This window comes from Sceloporus occidentalis, unplaced genomic scaffold (genome assembly GCF_023333645.1).
Source record: "Sceloporus occidentalis isolate IW3139 unplaced genomic scaffold, rSceOcc1.0.p SCAF_52, whole genome shotgun sequence".
NCBI classification, from domain to species: domain Eukaryota; kingdom Metazoa; phylum Chordata; class Lepidosauria; order Squamata; family Phrynosomatidae; genus Sceloporus; species Sceloporus occidentalis.
Window position 1 is genome coordinate 1,480,596 of NW_028317032.1, and position 7,074 is coordinate 1,487,669.

Here is a 7,074-nt window from a genome sequence, read left to right on the forward strand (position 1 = left end):
TCATTAAAAATTATTTATTCCAAGGAGCACACAGGAATATTCTATCCAATCTTCTGTTTTTGTTTTTGCCCTTTTTTACTTTTAGTGTACCCCACAACGTTTAACACTACAGAAGATACAATAAAACATATAAGAAAACATTATTTATTATTTATCAAAAATCCTTGTAATGGGTTCATAGCAATTATTTATAACACGGGGGACACAACAATATTCTATTGACTTTTTGTTTTGTTTTTGCCCTCAATAGAAAAGCTAATGATGGACTAACACCAGCCCTAAGGGCCCTACAGCTCATGGACCCCGGGTAAGTAATCAATGAATGTTTGTTCTTTAGGCTTTACTTATAAGAAACATTCTCGTAATGGGATCATAACAATTATTTATACCAAGGAGCGCGCAAGATTATTCTAACCAATCTATGTTCTGTTTTTGCCCTCAATAGGAAAGCTAAAGATGGGACCAGACCTATTGTAAAAGCCCCGCAGTTCATCTATGACGGGTAAGTCACCAATGAATGTTTGCTCTTAACAAATTTAGGATTTACTTATTTGAAATGTCGAGATCTATGCCTCCAAACTATTGGTATTGCAATGCATCTATAGGGTAGATTCAGGCTTACCTTGTTAGTTCCTATTAAGGATTTTTAGGATCTTTTATGGTTCTGTCCTAGACATTGCCCGGCTCTACATGTTTCATAAAGATTCACATAGAAAAAACACCTTGGGCCAACATGCAGCTTTTTTTCAGATAACAACAATATTCTATTCATTTATTTATTTTTTTGCCCTCAATAGGAAAGCTAAAGATGGGACCAGATCTGTCCTAAAAGCCGTGCAGTTCGTGTACGACGGGTAAGTAACCAATGAATGTTTGCCCTTAACAAATTTAGGCTTTACTTATTTCAAATGTTGAGATGAATGCGCTCAAAAGTTTTACTATTCCAATGCACATATAGGGTAGATCCAGGATTTTTTTAGTAAATCCATCAGGCTCTTTACAAGCTGTTATGGTTCTGTCCTAGGCATTGGCCGGTTTCTACATGTTTCATAAAGATTCACATCTTGGGCCAGCATGCAGCTCATTTCAGAGGGATATAATTGGGCTATAATTCTAGCCTACTTATTCTCCATACATAATAATACAACAAACACAGAATGCTCCATGGATGTCCATTTCTATTAAAGAGAATAGTAAGAATATCTAAAAATTCCAAACTGACATTGAGTTTTTTTGTTCTATCCAGAAACATCTACAGCTTCCTGAATCCAAAACCAAGGTGGGTTTCACGTTTGTCATCATTTTGCTGATGTTAGCAGAAAACGGTGAAAAGTTGTTTGTTTCCATTTAATTACAAACCTTCTTCTCTACTGTCTTTTTTAGACCATTGGATCCAGAAGAGCCCATGGATATTGATATGTAAGTGTTATGGACTCTTCTATTTTTGGGACATAGCTAATATTCAGTTGATATCACATTTGTTAAACTAAAGCTCTGATCTATACCTCTGATCAATAGTTTATACATCTCTCCAGCAGTCAGATGGCTGCTTTATTTGAAAAGAAGTATGATATTAAATAAGTGAAGTAACAATAAATGCCTACTTATTATTCTCTTTTCCAGAATGTGCGAGGAGGAGCCCATGGACATTTCTTAGTAAGTTTCATTTTTAAATATGGATGCATCTTTATTGATGACAAACTCATTTGAGCCGAGCCCTGCCCCCCATTACAGTCTGCTCGGCCAAATATCACAGACTTTCTCTGTTTATAATTATAGACGTGTAAATAACTTGTATATATAGTTATAGTGTCTCTTTTGTGGATTTCATTTTCATGTCTTCCTGCATCCACAGGTCATGCGATTGGCGAAGTGATTGGAGATGATGAGGGAAGAATCGCTTGGGGGGGAGGGGGGATTTCATGTTAGATGGGATTAGGATATTATATAAAATATTTAAAAAAATCTAAAAATGTTGTAGTCATGATTGGTCCTTTATAGTCTCCACATATCACATGATCATTGATCACCATGGATTACACCACGAAGGACATTGAAGGACAGACACATCGGAGCGCGTAGCCTGCCTGGTCTTGTCTGTTATGGTGCACAGAGTTAGTAGTTTGCTGCTTACGCAGTATTATCATCCCCCAATGTTTTAACTCCCTATCTGTCAATCCATTTTGTAAATCATATGATGTAGTTCTACTCAGGTTATACTGGATGAAAACTTTCTTATCGTCTTCTGTTTCCTGCAAACTGTTTAACGCAGAGACTGTGCCATTTCTGTTATAGTATGGAGGAGAGGAGTGCTGGTTACTCTGTATCCGGCGACTTTATATGTGAAATTACATGAAACTTCCAACAAACCAACGATTGGGATCTTTGGTATCACCTGGCATAAATAATTCTAAATATTTTAAGCTAAATAACATAATGAAAAAAAGGCTTTCTTTTTAAGCTATTTTATAGAGGTTTAGAGGTAATGTAATAAAGTTTACATTTACCAAGAGGGTAGTAGATAAATAGAACAGGGTCCCATCAGACGTGGTTGAGACTAAAACAATGAAGGAATTTAAACATGCATGGAATATGAATAAAGGCTAAAAATCAATGAGATTATTTTTTGTTTCCTTATTTGCTATATTTTATTTTACCCATTTTAACATAAATTAGTGGACGCTACCTTTTAGATAACTACCTCCTCTATTTGACATTATTATAGTAGAATCCTGGGTAGAGATGAAGCTCGGCACGGTTCCAAGCAGCGGGTTTAACCTTTTCATTGCCACTCTTGGTCTTATGCACTTTGAGCAATAATGTAGATGATGACAAATATACTAAATATAGCTAATATACTTAATTTATTAATTAATATTCATTAATTAAAAAATGGTTTTTAATTTTCCTGGTTTTCATGTCCTGATCTTGATGGCTCCATCATTGGGATTTTAGACCTTTTGCTACCTATTTGGCTAATTGTACTTAATGATTAGCTTGGATTTTTGGATACATGTTTGTACATATTTGATTATTTCACAGGGAATATTGCTACATTTGTACTTTTTTAAGTACACTTTGGTATTCATGCAATTATTTGTAGCCAATTTACTAATAAATCATAAATAACAAATCATGAGATATCTCATTATTATTTATTGTTTTATATAGGGCCATCAGATTTTGCAGCTCTGTACAAAGTGTAGACAGGACATAACAATACATATATAACATAACAATATGACATACAGAAAAAACAGGTGAGGAGGGCCCTGCTCAAAAGAGCTTACAATCTATAGGAGAATTAACTCTTTGATCCGTGGATCTTTTTATTTATGGTTAGTTGTCTTACATGACTGGGGAGACTCCATGCGAGTCTGCTCCTCATATTTAAAATATTTTGATTACTATTATCAGGGCGCTAGTCATACTTAACTAATACTTCATTATCGGCTGATGTAATAAAGTAGCGAGCAGACGCCTTCTGGCGCGCATGCAGCCATCATAACCTGGGGATCCCTGGCTTTAAAATGTCAATACTTATTTCATGACCCAGAAAATAAAAGAAGAATACAGAAGGAAATTATTTATTTACGTCACATGGAGAGTTGGGAGATCCCCAACCCAATTATTATGAACACAATAAGGGTACTGGGTTTCCCGTTACGCCCTCCCAATTGAAAACGCTGCTTCAAAACCCTCAAAACAGGAGAAGTCGGAGAATACATCGTTATAGAGGTGAAATGTTGACCCTACAAAACATTGACAAACTATGCTTCATATTCGCGTAAGGGAGAATCGTGTTGATCTATACCAGATTCATTTACTACCCCCTATCTTATTACACTTTTTGTGAGATCCAGGTCAGAAATTCCAAAGAGCTAAAGACCCTCCAGAATAAGACCTAATGTATCTGATTCTTTACAGCAATGGTAATAAAGAAGATTCCTCCCAGGGCCGAACAAGACATTGTGCTGCATGGGTCCCAGGATAGAATGCTCATCCCCCACCACCACAACCTAACCATGCCCACATCCATTATGTTACATCAACAATGATAAATTCACTCGCTCACTCACACTCATTTAAACATTCACTCATGTCGTTCTACCTTCTTCACCGACTGCTTCGGCATCTCCTTTCCTGCAGCTCCGCTTCTTCTCATTCTTCTTTCTTCGCCTGCTTCTTCGTGAACCTAGCCTCCTGGTCAAGGGGGTATTTGGCACCAGGAGCAGATACTATATTTGGGGTCTCTTTTCGGGTTAAAATGGAGAGTGGCCCCACTAATTCAGCTTTATGGTAAGTAATATAGCCATGAAAAAATAGATAGGAGTTTCTAAACTTGGGGTACTTTGACGTAGTGGCGGGATAAGCGATATATGGCCATATAGTGTCACGGAATCCCCAATATTTCGCTGGGTGTGCGTTGAATTCTTGCTCTGTTCTGAATCTTTAATAGTTGATCTTGGGGTCATGCTTCCTAACAAACCACCATGGAAGACATGCTTCCACTCATAATGCTATATAGAGAGTTTATTCAACATTAATAATTTCATATCCCTACACAAAGACACCTAAACAGACACTGAATTGAGTCATATCTCCCAAAAGTCAGAATGAACAGAACCGTGACACAGAACTATGTTTTGGGCCTTACAGCTCCTGTAGCTGGTACCCGGCCTATTTACCAAGATTCAATATCAATGGATTCATTGTCCAACCCAGACACCTACTAACCAACAAAAAACAAATCTATTTTTAGCATCTTCATGTAAAGTTAGGTGACAAATTAACTATTTTTCATATTTTGTGATGTATTTTGAGCGGGAGGTTCCAAAGTATAACACATATGTAATTATGTCTGTTTTCATGCATGGAGAGTGAGCAAAAATGTATCATTACCATTTGGAGAGAATGCTCAGCTCGGGGTAAACGGTTAAATCAGATTGCTGGTCTTTATTCATACTGAGAACCAAGTACAAAAAGGAAAATAAGGCACACAATAGTCCAGAAACAGATGAGTTAATCCAAGGCAGGCAAATTATACCTTTGGTTGCAGACAATTCATAAATCAAAGAATAAGATAACGGATATGAGAGTTCACAGCATGAAGTCTATGAGAAAATCCAATTGGAGCTGTTGTAGCAAAAGCTATGAAAACAGGTAGGCGGATATACACGGGTGATTACAGCTCTCTTACCCCAGAGTTAATAGCTGAAGTCCAAGTGAGATATTGGAGCTATAAGGAGTATAGGAACGTGTAGCAGGTGTAACTATGACAAGCAGAATCAATGAAGCAGAGTTGATGTTCCAATAACCCGATACACCGGCTTCTGTAGTTGGGGAATTTGAGTCTGGTAATCTTAATTCCAATGGAACCAGGTTTTTTAGTCAGGTAAATGCAGGTTAAATCACAGACTATCAGGAGCCAGATTACACAGTCTATAAGGTCATCACAGTCTTAATGTAAAGACACCTAACAAACAGGGGAGTGTCCAGATATAGACCTGGCCTTTAGGTGTGAATGACATAGACTTCAGGTGGGGGAGGCAGGGTAATAAAGCCTTTTGGTTAGGTCAGGTGTGGTAATGGCATAGGTTTCAGGTGAGGGAGGCAGGGTAATAAAGCCTTTTGGTTAGGTCAGGTGTGGTAATGGCATAGGCTTCAGGTGAGGGAGGCAGGGTAATAAAGCCTTTTGGTTAGGTCAGGTGTGGTAATGGCATAGGCTTCAGGTGAGGGAGGCAGGGTAATAAAGCATTTTGGTTAGGTCAGGTGTGGTAATGGCATAGGCTTCAGGTGAGGGAGGCAGGGTAATAAAGCATTTTGGTTAGGTCAGGTGTGGTAATGGCATAGGCTTCAGGTGGGGGAGGAATAGCTATAGCATTACCACACACAGCTGAACATAAACCCACAGAACATGGATTATATACATAGCCAGACAAGACATTTGCCAGGTAGAGTGACCCCTGGTGGTCGAAATAGGTAAATCAGAACAAAGGGTAAAACTTGAAAGATTCTGCAGTCAGGATAGAATCATGACAGCTGGTTATAATGGAACGTATCCAGCAGTCAACCCAGGGGAGATATCTCGCCAGCTATGGCTTTATTCTGGAAAGTAACCGTTAGAGGACCAACAAAGGGTAACCTGCATGCAGATATCATTCGCTTTTGTAATGCTTTTCAAAGAAGATCCTTTTCACCGACGGTTAATTATTTACTTTTAGGAGCACTTTATCTACATTATACAATGTGTTGGGTTTTATCGATGAGCTGCTCATTCCCTTGGGAGGAGTAGTCTTATAAATGCGGATCTCTTGTTCCTTCCGCGCTGCTTCTAGCATTAGTTGATATTACTGAGTTTTGACTGTTTGGATTATTAGCAGGTAGTGAATGCGGCAGCGCAGAGGCCTAGAAAGACATCGACAAGTTTTATATCTGCAGTTCCTGATTACTTGCCACGATGCTGGAAGCAGGTAGATCAATCTCTAGATTGTAAGCGCATTAGAGCAGGGCCCTCCTCACCTGTTGTTTCTATCAAATTACATGTATGTTATATACTACATGTTATGTCCTGCCTGTCCATTGTACAGCGCTACAGAATATGATGACGCTATAATAATAATAATAATAAAAATACTACTAATAATAGAGCGGCATTAATAAATAACTGTTAAAATGTCTGACCTGCCCGTCATCTCTCATGTCTCTCGTTCACTGCTTCAGTGCTCCCGCGTGGTGCGTGCGGCTTTGGCGCTGAGTGCCGGGATGTCACGCCATATCCTGACGCTCAGCATCAGTCGCCAGCACACAGTCTTAGGGAAGGAACAGACCTCGCGCTCCCTTCATTTAGGGCCAGTGGGACGATGATTTTTTTCAAGTCCCAAAGCTGTAAAAAGAAATAGCGAGTTTTCCCCCTGACATCTTTTCAGTTAGTTGCTGTCATTATGCTTTGGAGAAATAAATTACGTTTTAATATCCGTTAAGAGTTATTCATCTGTATTGACCGTGAAAGCTCTGGTTACCGTACCTTTTGTATCTCAATGATTAACAAATGTCCTAAAATGCCTCTTTACT